This window comes from Elephas maximus, chromosome 2 (assembly GCF_024166365.1).
Source record: "Elephas maximus indicus isolate mEleMax1 chromosome 2, mEleMax1 primary haplotype, whole genome shotgun sequence".
In the NCBI taxonomy this organism is placed as follows: domain Eukaryota; kingdom Metazoa; phylum Chordata; class Mammalia; order Proboscidea; family Elephantidae; genus Elephas; species Elephas maximus.
The window spans coordinates 80,700,122-80,716,410 of record NC_064820.1 but is presented as its reverse complement, the minus strand read 5'-3'; the positions used below and the strand labels follow the sequence as shown (position 1 = coordinate 80,716,410).

Here is a 16,289-nt window from a genome sequence, read left to right as displayed (position 1 = left end):
AACCTGTCCCTTTCTCGCTCCCCAAAGTAAATGGCTTGCTACAGGTCGTGTTAAAATGTAGAGAATTTAGAGCAGTCCAACAACAGCATATATTTTGGTTAAAAATTCAGCTGTAACCCAAAGGTGGGCAGTTTCAATCCACCCGCCACTCCTTGGAAACCCTATAGGGCAGTTCTGCTCTGTCCAATAGGGTCGCTATGAGTTGGAATCGACTCGATGGCAACAGGTTTGGGGTTTTTTTTTTTTTTTGGTTTTTTGTTAAATAATAATCATAGATAAAATAACCTACCTGTACACATAAATTTTAAAACTCTACATAATGCTCTAACAGTAATAAGGAGAAATAGAAGAAATAAACTTGTAATAAATTATGTTTTTAAATATGTAAGTGTTCTGGCGAAACAACTCAGGAATCCAAAATGAAAAAGTGAGATGTTTGTATCTAAAGGCATAATCACCACGAATGCAACAAACACCAACACAGACTAATATGAGTGTGCTTGTCAGCCACTTAAATATCACAAGAAGTGTTACCACTGGTGACGTGATTTTCAGATATGAGGAACAACTCCTGGTAAGATTTTAAATAAAACAAAATACAGTTCTCTCTTAATTTATAAATAGTTTCACCACTGGAAAATTCACTAGATAACAAAATATGCAAAAAAATACTTGTGTTTATATATAAAATGGAATAAAGTTCTACGCTCAAATTATAAGAAAGAGATTTTTTACTGAGAAGTTGTGCAGCATGCAGGGTAATGCTTTGTTATGTAGAACTGTGTTATGCACTATAGGTCTCAGGTCAATGGAATTTGGGCTAAAGTGAGGGTTCCAAGCCAAGGCTTAGGAAGTAGCACATGATTCTGCTCAGCTTTCTCGTCCTGCCATCTCCATGCAAAAAATATGCTCTGGGTGGCCTATTATTCCAAAAAAAAAAAAAAAAACTGGAACAAAACCTGCAGCTTAGAGAAAACCCAACCAGGCTCAACCTAGATCAGCCAGCCCCCAGCCAATCCACAGAGGTGTGTGTAAGAAGAAATGATTGTTGCTTGAAGTCACTAACTTTTAGAATGGTTGGTTATACAGCATGGAGTAACTGTATAACTGTCCGATATATCAAAGGAGAGTGTTTTCTGTTTTTCCAGCACAGAGGGGACAAGTAGGTTAAAGGAGGAATGGAAAAAGCCAATGAGAAACTCAAGATGTTGAACAGAGAGTGAATGGATGTTAGGATAAAGAAGGAATGGGTAGAATCCAGGCAAAAGATGGAATTTAGCCACTGTTTTGCAGTGCTGAGTCACTAGTCATATGAGTTGTTGGGTATTAGAAAAGCACTCCAATATACCATAACAATGGGTATTTCTGTGAGCTCACTCCCCTCTAATCACCTTGAGGGACTGAACATTTAAGGACTGCTACAGCCTGACGGATTAATATTACAGCCTGACAGATTAATATAAGGGCGGGCAGAGATGTAATAAAGATTGAGGGAAACCCATGGTTTTCACAAAATTAGACCCTATCCTCAAAAATTCAAATCATAGTTCATTTATCCTTTTCTATTATAAAAATATATAGCATTGAATAACAACAGACCCAAGGCAAGCCCACAAGTCCTTCATTTTCATTGACTTTTTACTTTCAAAGGAACTGGTGTCTTTGATAAACCTGGCTTTTATCACTTAGATATTCTTTAAATTAATTAAATGTATCAGTCATTCTACGTAGTTACCAGTGTCCTAATGTCTTAGGACTCTCATTCAATAAAAAAGAAAAGAAATAATGAGTTAAAAATAAAAACAAAACTTGTATATAACCACATGCAACTGGTCTTCCATGTTCTAACGAAATAGGAATGCATCTTAAATTATTCATAAACACATTTAAAAGATCTTCAGATAATGTCTTACAACTTTCTAAAGTTGTTAGAATCCATTGAAAATTTTGACTGGGCTTCTGAGTAACCACCAAGCTTGCAATAATTTGTTACAACAGCCATAGGAAACTAATACAGATGACAAATCCATATATTAACAAATGCTCAACATCATCAGTTATTAGAAACATACAAATGAAAAAAAACAAAGATACCGCTACACACCTATCAGAATGGCTAAAATCCAAAAACCTGAGAATCAATTGCTGGCAAGTATGTAGAATAACAGGAACTCTCATTCATTGCTGGTGGGAATGCAAAATGGAACAGCAACTTTGAAAGTCAGTTGGGCAATTTCTTACAAAGTTAAATAGAGCCTTACATACAATCCAGCAATTGCACCCCTGGCATGATTTACACAACTGATTTGAAAACTTATGTCACACACAAACCTGCATGTGGATGCTTACAGGAGCTTTATTCATAATTATAAAAAACTGGAAGCAACCGAGATGTATTTCAAGATGTGAATGTTTACACAAACTGCTGTACAACCATACAATGAAATATTATCCAGGAAAAATAACAAATGTACTATTGATAATGCAACAACACAGATGAATCTCAAGAAAATTATGCTGAGAGAAAAAAAGACAAAAGGTTATACACTGTATAATTTCAATTATATGACATTCTGAAAAAGGCGAAACTATAATGATGGTAAAAAGATTACTGGTTGCCAGGGATTTGTAAGGAGGCTTAAGTGGGTGAAGTACAGGTAATTTTTTAGGGCAATGAAACTATTCTGTATGATACTGTAATGGTGGATACATGACATTATGCATTTGTCAAAACCTATAGATTTTTACAGCACAATGAGTGAAACTTAGTGTATATCAATTAAAAAAAATCATTTAGGAGTATGGGGGATCACAGAATGGAATGTAGAATGTGACAAAACAATCTAACAACTGAAAACTTATGAAAGAACTTTGTTGAAGGGAGTGGAAGGAAAAGGTGCTGACGTAAGTAACTCTGGAAATGAAGAGAGTATGTAAGACTAAAGGCAAAAGAAACTATACATAAGCACTGCATTCTAGTTAATAAAATTGTTTCCCATAGGGATACAGGTTAATGATTATGATATATTTACACTGGAATTGAGCAATTAAGTAAATGGATGACAAAGAGTGGGTGCAAGGTTTCTCACTGTTGGAGGAGAAATGTATCTAAATATATAAAGGTGTTACATATAGAAATATTTATGGATATGTGTATATACACAGATTGGTATACATACATATACTTCCTTGCTCAGTCATCTAAGAGGGCCCAGAAGTGATGACGCCTCAGTAGCAATCAGCATACCTAGCGCCTGGATCTTGGTTTCTAATCCCATTCTCCAATAAAAGTAACCAGGGCTCCTTGGAGATATGGCTGATTCTAGAATGGGGAAGATGAGCATCTTGTAGTGTATGAAAGCAAGGAAGTACTAAAAAACAAAACAAAATGGTGGGACATATTAAAGAGACACAGAAACCAACTGAAAGGGCTCCCAATGGCCAAAGCTGGAACAATTTGAGCAACAATATAAAGTAGTATTGGATTATAATCCAAAATATAAAATAAATATCCATGAGCCCATAATGATATGAACAAATTATTAAATAAATAAATGGAGAAGAATAGGCAAATCCCTGTGCAGAAGAATTCTAAATAATTTATGTAGATGCTCTACCATCAAGGAAGTAGACACCTAAATAAATGAAGAGCTGGTTTGAAAACTTATTATAGAAAGCTACAGTAGTAATCAAGGCAGTGTAGAATTAGCGTAGGGATAAACAAATAGACAAATGGAACAGAATGGAGAGTCCAGAATTAGACCCACACACGTAGAATTAATTGATTTGCAACAATGGTGCCGAGAAAAGTCAATGGAAGAAGGGAAGTCTTTCAACAATTTGTACTGAAACAGGAAGGTAACCATATGGAAAAAAATGAACTTCCACCCAACTTCATACCATATACAAAAATTAATTTGAAATGAATCATAAATCTAAATGGAAGAGCTAAAACTATGAAACTTTTAGAATACAAAAGAAAATCTTACTGATTTTGAGTGTGCCAGACATTTCTTAAATAATACATAGACACACACAAAAACACTAGGCATAAAAGAATAAAACTGATAAAGGGGACTTCATCAAAGGAAAGAACTTAAGCACATAAAAAGACACCATTAAGATGATGAAAAGGCAAGGCACTCACTAGGATAAAATATTTAAAATTCATTTATTTGACAAAGAACTTGTATCCAGAATATACAAAGCAACCCAAATTTTTTAAATGGGTAACACAAAAACTTCACAAGAGAAGACATATGATTGAAGATACATGAATAGGTGCTCAACAGCATTAGTTATCAGGGAAATGAACATTAAAATCACTGATTAACAACATCGAATGATGTAGAGTACACGAAGCAACTGGAACTCTCAGACATTCCTGGTTGGAGTGTAAAATTATACAACTACTTTAGGAAATAGTTTGGCAGTTTTTTTACAAAGAATTGTCTACCATTCCACTTCTGGGTATCTACCTAAGAGAAATCAAAACATATTAAAAAAAAAAAAAAAAAAAAAAACCAGTGCTGTCGACCCTACAAAACATATAGCCATCAAAAAAAAAGATACATACAAGAATGTTCACAGATGCTTTATTCATAATAGTCCTAAACTAGGAACAACTCAAATGCCTATCAGTAGATGAACAGATAAATGAATTGTCATATAGTCATATAATAAATTCATATATTCATATAATTTAGCAATAAAAAAGAATGGACTACTGATACAACAATGTCATAAATCTTTTCAAAGATATTATGTTGAATGAAAGAACAGACACAAGAATATATACTGTATGATTCCCTTTATATGAACTTCATGTATAGGTAAAACTCATCGTTGGTGACAGAAATCAGAACAGTATCTCTCAGGGAGAATGAATTGCCTAGAAAGAGAACCAGAGAACTTTCTAAGGAATGGACATATTCTGTTGGTTACATGGTTGTATACATTTATCAAAACTTAACCAACTACGCACTTATAATCTATGCATCTTACGTATATAAATTATACCTCCATAAATCCAATTAATAAAACAAATCAGTGCTCAGGAGAATCACAGTTTTTCATAATACTGAAATTTCAAAGACATTTCCTGTATAGGTCTTAATCCATAGGAAAATGGTTGCTATAACCAGTTGCATCCTTAGAATAAATAAAGTTCCTATGATTGTTTCTTACAGGAGCTATGCCAAAGGGCAATTCATTAGAAGCAAGAACAAACTCGAAAAACCAAACGTATTGCAGATGAGTTGATTGGGACCTATAGCGACATTACAGGTCAGGGTAGAACCGCCCCACAGGGTTTCCAAGGCTATAATCTTTACTGAAGCGACTGTCATATCTTTCTCCTGCAGAGCTGCTGGTGGGTTTGAACTGCCACCTTTTAGTTAGCAGCCAAGTGCTATAACCACTGCGCCACCAGGGTTTCTCAGAAGAAAGTCCACAAAGGAAAAAATGATCTGAGGGAAGTCCAGGGCTCTCCAATGAGTTTTCTTGGTCTAATGATAAAGATTTAAGAATATCTAGAGTATAAAGAGGGATGAATGGACCTCATACTAACCAACTAGACCGCTGGGCCCAGAAGCCAGCTGATAGAAGAGGAATTTGGAAGTGTCAGAAGCCAGTTCCTTGCTTTCTGATCCCCTCGGATGGGTTCAGGCTCAAATGGTTAGAAGTATAAAGCCCTGAATCTACAGAACTGTTTATTAAGAGCGACTTTGTGAGATTCTGGAAAAGAAAAAAAAAAAAAAGAGGTGAAGGTCAAATGACAGAATTGCTCATGAGGGACTTAGATTCAGGTCACACGCAGAGCTGCTTTACAGCTCAGACAACCACGTGTGGGACAAGTTCGGGACACTTCTCTGCCTCTGCACGGCACCCTGCAGACTGGAAGTTCTGGGCATCTAGAGACAGCATCCTGGGCACAGTCATGGCATTCTCATGTGCACTGGTGGTAAAAGGCTCTGCCGAGCATGTTCCCAGACCATGGGCATGGAAAAATGGGCATCAGAGCAGGAAAGGAAGGACTTGTTCAGCACCCCCCGAGGACGGAAATCAGGCTAGCAAAAGGCGGTTAGTGAGTGGAACGGGCGGCGAGGGACTGCTAGGGTGCTGGAAATATTCTTTCATAATCTGTGTGCTGGCTAAAGATACATGTTCAATTGGTGATATTAATTTATAATACATACACTTTTCTCTCTGCATCTTATACTCCATTAAAAAAGGTTTAAAAGCAACTGAAAATATTTTCAGCCCCCATGTATCCAGCACCAGGGGTTATCTCTTTCCTGGAGGTTCAGGTGACTCAGAGTCTAGCAGAAACACACATGTCATGCAGCCACGGGGATGGTGAGAGAGACGCTCCAACAGCAGTGGCTACAAGGGGCTCAGGGAGTCAGAGAAAGGGGGCTCGAATTCCACCATGACGGTTCGTGAAAAGGGACTTTAAAGCTAGGCTCAAAGGGCAAGCAGGAGTGTTTCCATCAATAAATGTGGATAGGTTGGGGTGCGGGGGGAGGATAAATGGCGTGTGTGAGGGGAGGGACAACATTCCAGGCCCGTGGGAAGAGAAGATAAAAAATTGTCGATCTGCAATCCCATCAAATTCACAGTCACAATAGAATGAAAAATGTCTCTAGAAGCAAAATATTCTGAGTAGTAATACAGGCTTTTGACAGCCGTTAGACATGTAAGATTTATTGAGGATAGAGGGTAGGGAGGGTGAGGGGAGGTCCTCAGGTTTAATAACCTAAAACAGCAATGAGCAGTTCTTGTTGAAGGGCCATTTTATTGAATGTTTATAGGTATGTTTCTTTTTCCATTCAAAATGAAAATAGTTTTATGGAGTACGAAAATAATTTACGTTCTCAAAACTCAGATCACCTTACGTATGTGGGGGAAAAAAAAAAGCCCAATCCCATTGCTGTTGAGTAGATTCGGACTCATGGCAGCACTATTTGACTGAGTAGAACTGCCCCACTGGATTTCCAAGAAGCAGCTGGTGGATTTGAACTGCTGACCTCTTGGTTAGCAATCAAACGCTTAACTATAAGAAAAGAATCGATGACAAAAACCAGCACTGCTTTTTGGCCACTAAAACATTACTATTTAGAGATATTTGAGAAATAGCATCATAGGGGCATCTTGAAATTAACTTTCACCACCATTATTTGTGCCTTCTTTACAAAACATGTGCTTACCGTTGAAAACTCAAACTATACAGAAATATATAAAGTAAAAAGTTTAAAGTCCTCTCCATAAAAAATTCTCCATATTCCCCCCAAAAGATATCAGTTTGGTCTTTATCCTCCCAGACATTTTAATGTACCTCAGATTTTTTTAACAGAAATATACCACGTATTTTGGTCAATTAATTGCTGCTTTTTATATTAATAACATATCTTCAAAATCTTTCCATGTTACTACATATGTTATTGTTAGCTGACGTCAAGTTGGCTCCCAACTCATGGCAACCCCATGCACAATGGAATCCAACACTGTGATCCACAGAATTTTCATTGGCTGATTTTTGGAAGTAGGTCACCAGGCCTTTCTTCCATGTCCTTTGTCTGAAAGCTCCACTGAAACTTGTTCAGCATCAGAGCAACACACAAGCCTCCATTTACAGACCAGTGTTGGCTGCACATGAAGTGCACTGGCTAGAAATCAAACCCAAGTCTCCTGCATGGAAGGTGAGAATTCTACCACCGAACCACCACTGACCCAGTTAGTACATACAGCTATACCCTTTTTAATGACTGTGTAGTATTTTAGTGTTTGGCTGAACCATAATTGATCTGATCACCCTCTGACTGACGGACATTCAAGTTGTTTCCAATTTTTCACTACTGTAATTAATGATGCAATGAACATCCTGTACAATAGGCTGATGGTTTATCTTAGTATGGCTAGCAGGGAGGGACTAGGAAATCTCCTAGGAAAAAGCTCATCCCGAGTGAAGGGCAGTTTGAGACTCACCATTTATGGTCCTAGGACAACAGGCCTAGGACCATATGATTGTGAATACAGGGCGGTGTGTCATTCAAAGTGTCCTCTCACCAGCCCCCATGTACTCGAACATTCTCCAAACTCTCAAGGAACATTAAGAGCGGAGGGTAGCATCAACAGAGTCCACAATACTGCAGCCAAGACATTCTCGACAGTGGGAGGCAAGTGCAGCAACACCGCAGTGATGGCTAAAACCTGTCCACCATGAGTGATCCTGTTGGCATTTGAAATATCAACGGCATATCTTCCAGCATCACAGAATCCACAAGCCACTATAATACAACAAACTCACAGAACCAGATAAATGACTAGATGTTTCTGTGGGTCTATATTTCTGCCTTCACACTGATGTGGCCAACAGGAAACCCAGTCAGTAGCTTTACTGAATGCTTCAAAAGCTAATAATCTTAATACTGAAATTACTTTTGTGTCCAATGCAGTTGGTAACGTGTTTAGTGTGCATTAATTGAAGCATGCTGTCATATGTTGAAAATATAATGGTGTGAAGCAATCATGAAAATAACATCATGGAATTATTAGGATGTCACTTCTCAAATATAAAAACACATAAGCACAAACCTGAAACAAAGAAAAAATGGTGTGCTTAGAATGACTAAAAACTGCTATCAAAATGAGTATATTTTAAAATAGGTTGGTCAGTGCTTGAAATGACTAAGTGGGTCACCTTCTCTACCCACTGCCAAAATGCATGCCTGTTCCCTGACACAGAGGCTCCTAAACTGTGTGACTCAGCTGGGTAATTTAAAGAACAAAGCATCTCAGATAGTTCTCATAGAAAAAATTTCAACCTCCCAACACTTGTCTTGTGTGAATTTGCAGATTTTTAACTCTGTATACTGGAGGAGATAAAAAACAAACAAAAAGTTCATTGCTGTCAAGTCTATTCCGACACATAGTGGCCCTATAGGACAGAGTATAACTGTGCATAGGGTTTCCTAGGCTATAATCTTTATGGGGACAGATCACTAGGTCTTTCTCCAACGGAGCAGCTGGTGGGTTTGAACAGCCAACCTTTCAGTTAGCAGTTGAGTGTTTAAACACTGTGCCACCAGGGCTCCTTACCAAAGAAGACAGCATCTAAAAACTTATTGGTGTGCCTGGTGTTCCTACAAAGACAGACTCAGAAGTGCAAGCTCCAATTATTCAGGAATCACAGGGGCAGTGATGGGAGGGAAGGTCCACTGAAAAAAAAAGTGGACCTTGACCCAAAAATAGGAGACCTAAGGATAAGTCTTTAAAAGCTCCTGATGCTCATCCAAAGGTCTAGACCCACTGAGTGGTTGTGATCAGCTGAAGATAAGCATGGTATCTTAGACAGAACACTTGACTAGTGTCTGAGAGCTCACTTTAGTCAGTTATAAGCCATGCAACTAAGGAAAAATCACAACGTTTCTCAGTAATGAGAGTCCCTGGGCCATTAAAAAAAAACTAAATATAAGGCTCCACATGCACGGGCTGTATACAAACATGGACAGGGTATCAGTACCAGCTACATAATTTGCCAGGCCCAGAGCAAAATGAAAATGCTGAGTCCCCTGTGCAAAACATTTCAAGAGGCCACAGCAGAGCACTAAATCAAGCACCAGCCCTTCTGAACGTTATGGTGCACATGAAGCTGGCCCTACCTGTTACTATCCACAGATGGGCACTCCTTGAGACAGGGCCTTTTTATTTGCACAGCTAAATCCACCAGAGTGCCTTGTATTTAGTAAATACTCAGAAAACATTTATTTGCTTCCAGGATTGCATCATAATAAAAAGGAAGTAGGATTTCACATTTTAAATGTGACTCCTCATAGAGATCAAAGCTTATTAGTGGTTACCAAGGTTGGAAAGGAAGGAGAAACGGGAAGTCATTACTTGGGGAGCACTGAGTTTCTGTTAATGGCAGTGGAATGATTTGGAAAAGAACAGTGGTAATGGTTGTACAACATGATGAACGTAATCGATGTCACTGATTTGTTGAATTGGCAAATGTTTTGTTTTATGTATATAGTACATACGTACATATATATTTACTTGATTCGACAGCAAGTGTTTGGTTTTTTATCTATATACTTACCACAATTAAAAAAAGAAAAAAGGAGACCTCTCATTTTACAAGACAAACATGGAGACAAAAGAATACTTTTTAAAGCATAGTACCTACAAAGCAACATGCTAGGAGCTGTATGTGTATTTTCTCTATTTAATCTTCACACACGATTCTAAAAAGTAGATACAAAAATCACTTTTTCACAGCCGAACAAAACACGGCTCAAAGAGGTTAAAAAAACGTGTCCATGTTTATTCCACTTTTCTATAACAGGCCATTAATTCATTTGACAATATTGAGCCTCTACTATGTCCCAGGGAGCCCTGGCAGTGCAGTGGTTAATAGCTAACCAAAAGACCAGCAGTTTGAATCCACCATCTACTCCTTGGAAATCCTATGGGGCAGTTCTGTTCTGCCCTATAGGGTCACTCTAAGTTGGAATCCATTCCATGGCAATGGGTTTTGGTTTTTACTAAGTCCCAGAAACTATTCTAGACACTAAGAACACACAGTGAGACAAAACTACAACAGTAAAAATCTACTCCTGTTCCTATTCTTGGCCTCTTGGAATTCATACTTGAGTGACAGGGATTAGTAAAAGAATATTTTTAAAAAGAAAGAAACAACCAAAATCTGGGCTCTACCAGGGAAGCAGGAAGTTCAGAAGTCTAAGATGAGGCTCAGAAATCTGCATCTGAACACACTGCCCAAGAAAGCCTGATGCTCATGACTCTTTGGGAACCACTGGTCTATTTGGCTAGTCTCGAGTCTAGTTCATAGGATTTTAAAATAGTGGCAAATAACCAGAAAAAGCACTTATGAGGCTGGCTGCCCGCCCACCATCTTGAATAGGCAAGGGGTGGTGCCCGCCATCTTCTGTGATATGCAAACTAACTCCCTGCAGCTTAAGCTATCTCCTTATTAGGTAATATAGGAACTAATTCACGGTCTTTAAGTTATCGCCTTATTTAGGTATACTTCTGCTTGTTGCTCAGTTGAGAAAAACAACAGACTGGAGCCTCAAGACCACTGGAAACTGGCCTTGTACCAATTCTGGCCCAGCCGACATGCGCAGTACCTCTGATTGTGTCCTTTGGATGACCCATTCACTTCAGAAGCTGAAAAACACACCCCCATCTAAGACCCGGATGTGAGCAAACTGCCATCTTTGTGCCCCTCGTTTTTAGGACGGAGCAGGCCCAAAAGATGGGACCGCCCCTGGAACGCCTTTTCGGGTCAAATCAATCAGCAAGCTGGCTCCACCTTGAGGCATTCCTGAAGACCCCAGACTCAATTTACTTTACCCATATAAACCCCTTGAGCTATTGTTCGAGGAGCTATCTTGGCGACAGGAGCCCCGGTGCTCTTCTTTACTTGGTCAACTCAAAAAAGCTATTTCGCTTTCTGCCAAGTCCGGTTACACTTGGTCTAATTTTTCATAAATCTCACTGGATGCTTGTATTAATAAGAGGCCACAAGTGCTATGAGAAGACTGAAGCCCATCAATAAAGTTGTTAGGGTCCACTCTTAATCCTTTATATTAAATACTGTAATATGTAAAGCAAAAGATACAGCAAGCATAATGTATATTAGGTAGTCAACAAAATAAGATGTCATCCAAAATTAATCTGAATATCTGCTTTGTATTAAACTGAGATCATTATTTTTCAAATTTGCTCTCTTTAAAATGTTTCAGTTTAGACATGTAATAGCATAATACAAAATCAAGAGACTTATTTACGAAAACTGAGCCCATAGCGCCATGTAAAATCTTAACGTGAGTTCATCAAGAACACTTACTATATCGTACCTACAAGGAAACGCAAATTTAAAACATATCCCGTCATTATATTTCTGTATTTCATGGAGGGAGAGAATATTAGAACCAGAAAGAACCAAAACATCCAATCTGCCCCTCTCCATTTAATGAATTTTATTCAATTTTTCCCAGCAGGGGAGCCATTATGATGTGCAACCAGTCCCAAAACCATCCCTAACTATAAGGGGTGTTTGCAATAAAGCTAAATGGTGTCTTTATATTCCATTAAGCCATTATTTTCAGGAGGAATTAAAATAATAACTTCGTCCTCATTGTTATTCTTAACTGTAAAAAACAAAGAACCCAAAAAACCTAACTCATTGCCAAAGACAAAGGAGTCGTTTTTGACTCCATAGTGACCTTATAGGACAGAGTAGAAAGGCCTAATAGGGTTTCCCAGGCTGAAATCTTTATGGAAGCAGAGTGCCACATCTTTCTCCTGTGGAGCAGCTGGTGGGTTCAAACTCCAGCCTCCTAGTTAGCAGCCGAGAGCTTTAACCACTGCACCACCATGGTTCCTGTCTAAAATAAAGCAAGGAACTCCAAATTCAATGCGCTGCAACATTTTACACTGATTGCTCAGTAGCGGCTCCGATGAAAAAAGCAAAGCAAAAAACAAAAACAAAAGCAATTCAGCAATTTTGTGGCAAAGCTGCAAACAGCTGGGTCCCCTAGGTTTACAAACAGACTCCATCTAAATAATGAGTTTGTGTTTAAATGGGCATTGATATGCATGCTGTGAATCATGGGTCAGACAGAATCCTGGGCAACATGGAACCAAGTGTCCGCCCTTTCAGCAGTCTGTTCCAGAAGAACGCTGGTGAACTATAGGTTTTTCTCAGATGGCAGCTTCACAGAATACAAAGGACATTTTTTACATTCACTACCCAAAGAAATATACTATCATGTTTTTCTTATGTAATCTAGCATTACATATTTCGTATGAGTAACAAGAATAACAATATAGTGAGCTGGTTAAGAAGGCACTTTGACAAATCAGATGCTTTTACTCATGAAATATTTCAAAGACAAGTTTACTTAAGAAAAAAAGCTAAATATCCCTAATTATAGGAAATGGATTTTCTTGTACTTGTAGTCATGTGTTATTTTGCATATTATAATGCCCTTGCCTTAATCCTTGAGGATGGGAACTGCATCCTGTTCTCAGAAGCAACTCCCACGCTGAAGAAATACAATTGGGTTAATGACAAGGAGGATTTTTACCAAAAACCTCTTAGGCTTGTTGGCTGCTACTTTCACTGTCAGTGGATCATGAAAAATAAATTTGATTGCTTCCTTACTACATCACCAAAAACACTCAGATGGGATCCAGAGCTTTTTTTTTTTTTTTTAAACTTCCCCAGACAGCAGCTAATGGGATTTGATTTTATATTAGACTGTTTGGAAAAGTCTATTGTCTGCATTTGCTGGCCTTGAAGGCCAAATTACATTAAAGGAACAGTGCTGGGAAAAGTCTCCAGAATTTTTTAAGAGATAAAATTGTTTTCTTTTATCTTACAGGGACTTTGTTTCATAACATTATTCATTCATAGAGAATTTGTATTTCCAAAGCTCTCTGAGATTATCTCTTTTGTCCTCAAAATAACTGTAAGGTAAATAAGAGCTAGTCAGAGGCACTTTCACATTTCTCAAATGTGGGAGAAGAACCCGAGAGGGTATGTAATTTGCCCAAGGTGACATAATATTTGGGAAAACGGGAACCAGGATCTTTGTGCCTGGGCTTTTTGATGACTACTTTCCTTCCTTCCTCCCCGCCCCCTCCCCCATTTCTTTCTTTCTTCTTCTTCTTTTTTTTTTTTTTTTTACCACAGATACTACATACTTGGGTTCCTTCGACAAAGCCAATACAAACATGACCTTTGTTATTAGGTTTTCAGAAAGCGGGCCTTTTTTTTTTTTTTTAATAAATAGACTGGGACGTGGGATGTGTTTATTTTCCACCAAAGAATACATTAACAGCCCTGTTTTTTACACGTGTTTTTATGTTACAAGAAGAGGGAATGCAGCACATTACTTGGTAAACTATTCTCAAGACCCACTTAGAGGCTAGCCCTCCTGCCAAAAATCCTTAAGAATGAAGAAGGGATGGGTAATCACCACGGAACCCGACACACTTCAACACCGAAGCTTCCAAAAGAAAACTTGCCACGAGCACGAGGCCCTTTATAACTTGCCATAGAAAGAAAATGAGTTAACACCTAAGAAATTAAGGCATGCCAAGTTTTCCTCCAAGATTATGGGTAAGAATTAAACTAAAACAACTTTCTCTCGCTGTCATTTAAGTATGAAGGGAGCATGACCCGGGCAGAGAAGACCACCAGGGCATCCCTGTTGTGGCTCCTTAAAAGACGCCGGGTCTCTTCGGTCCCCCGGGGAACGCAGGGTCGCTGCCGCACCTTCCCGGCACTGCGGCGCACTGCGGAGCCGCCGGTTCACCTGTCCGCAGCTCCGGCCGTGCTAGGGTTTTCTCGCAGACCCGCGCAGTCGCCCGCCCCCCGAGCTCCCGCGGGGCTACCGCTGGCCCGGTCGGGTGCGCAGCCAGGCATCCATCACCAGAGATCCTTTGACGCACACACCCGCGCTCCCAGATCAAGACTCCGTCGCCTCCGCGCCCCCCCTTGCCCGCCTCTCGCAGGTCCGCATTTGCATCATCACTTGCACACGTAGCGGGTGACGCGAGCGCCCCCGGTCGGGCCGTCCAGGCGGCACCTCCAGCCCCCATGACTCAGCCCCCCCTCCGCCCCCACGCGCCCGCTGCCTAAGGTCTCCGCACTACCGCAGAAATGCTCTGGGCTGTGCCTGTGCGGCGGAGTGCCTGCTGCCTCGCGCCAGGTTTGTCCTCATAACGCACAGTCCTCGTGGGCCAGCTGGGAGAGGTCCCCACGACACGCTGGAGACAACCCTTTTCCCTGTTCTAGAACCCAGGCGGAGGGGAACAGCCCGCCAAATAAAGCGCCTGATGGGTTAGGTGATCGCCTCCATAGCCCTAATCGTCATCTGAAATCACCTCAGTTGTTTACTTGTGATAGTCCCTCTCTGCCGCTCAGCTGCACACCAACTAATCTGTATCAAAGCGCCAGGCGCACCGTGGTCGCTCAGTAGATTTTTGCTGAATGACGGCGATGTATAGTGAAGTGTGGGCATTTACGAAGAACCACAGCCCCGCAGGTTTCCCTACTCTCCATCCCTCTCTTGCTCTGGCACAAACACTAGGCAGAGGCTTATGGAATTTATAAGGAATAGTTTTTAAATTCACGGTTTCTTTTCGGTTCCCGCAGCGCCTACTGCGGCTGCCTCAGCTCTCCCGTCACCCGCACGTCTGCAGAGGGATCCCCGCCGAAAAGTTGAGCCCAAGGCTGGGGTGGGAGCATAGGTCGGGACCTTGGGGCTCAGGGCTGCTGTTTTGAATCAGTTTCCTTCTGCCCGTCGAACCGCCAAAGCAAAGAATCGTGGAGGTCTCGGCATCCCAGTTACTGCCCACCCTCCTCCCCCACGAGACAGGGATAAAGTGCATCCGCATCCCCTGATCTACTCGGCGAAACGGGGGTCACTTCCTCGGCTCTACCCGGACTGCCTCGAGTCCGCCTCAGCAAAGGCTCCCGCCCAGGCAGCTCAAAGCACCTGCAGCCGTTTCCCCGGGCGCAGGCAGGGCAAAGTTGCGCTTCTGCCAAGGCTGCAAAAAGTTCCCCAGGCTGCAGAGCCCTGCCTCCGGGTCCGGAAGGGAAATCGGGCAGCAGCGGGAAGTCCCGCCACGGCTGCCCGGGACTCCTCACTCACCGCTTCAGCCTTCAGTGAACCTCTGCTCTGGGTGGTGTCAGCGATGCAGCCGCCGCCGCGCGGGCTCGCTCCCCGGGGCCGCCTCCGTCTGCCACTCTCTCCTGCAGCGTGCCGAGTGATGACTCCTCCGAGCGTGTCAGCGGCTCCGAGGAGGGGCGGGAAAGTGGTTCGGGGCTTGCACGCTGCGGTCCTCCTCCCCTCCCGTCCTCCTCCTGCCTCCTCCCCCCGGTGCTGCAGTGCGGGGCGGCGGCGTAGCCAGAGTACTAGCGGTGCGCAGGGAGGGAGTCACAGCGCGCGGGGGAGGAGGGCGCCGCGCACGACTCGGCGCGGGGCGGGCGGCCCGGGGCTGGGAAGGAGAGGTGCTGATGCGCTGCTGAGGCCCGGGACGTGGAGGGGCGGGGGGGGGGAGTGGGCGAGGGCGGCTCCCAAGTGTCAGGTACTTTTGGAGAAGTCGGGGCTCCGAGTTTGTACCAGGGGGAATGGTGACGGAGCATCGGTGGTTAGTCATAGAGCGTGATTGTGCGTTATGCACCGTGGCGGCGGCTGCTCCCAGGCCCGAGAGGTGCACGGGAACCCTAGTGTTCTGGGACTGACTTTTTA

General features: G+C 41.6%; 1 protein-coding gene across 2 annotated transcripts in view; it reads right to left on the bottom strand.

Annotated features, from left to right (window-relative positions):
- SV2C (synaptic vesicle glycoprotein 2C) overlaps window positions 1–15,969 on the bottom strand; it is a 267,450-nt gene extending 251,481 nt beyond the window's left edge. The window contains exon 1 of one of the 2 annotated variants that reach the window (XM_049865919.1): window positions 15,690–15,969. The gene's annotated coding sequence lies outside the window, so the exon portion shown is untranslated. Of the gene's footprint in view, window positions 1–14,308; window positions 14,355–15,689 lie in introns of those variants that run through there. The other variant, XM_049865928.1, reaches the window with a different exon arrangement.
- Window positions 15,970–16,289: the final 320 nt, after the last annotated feature.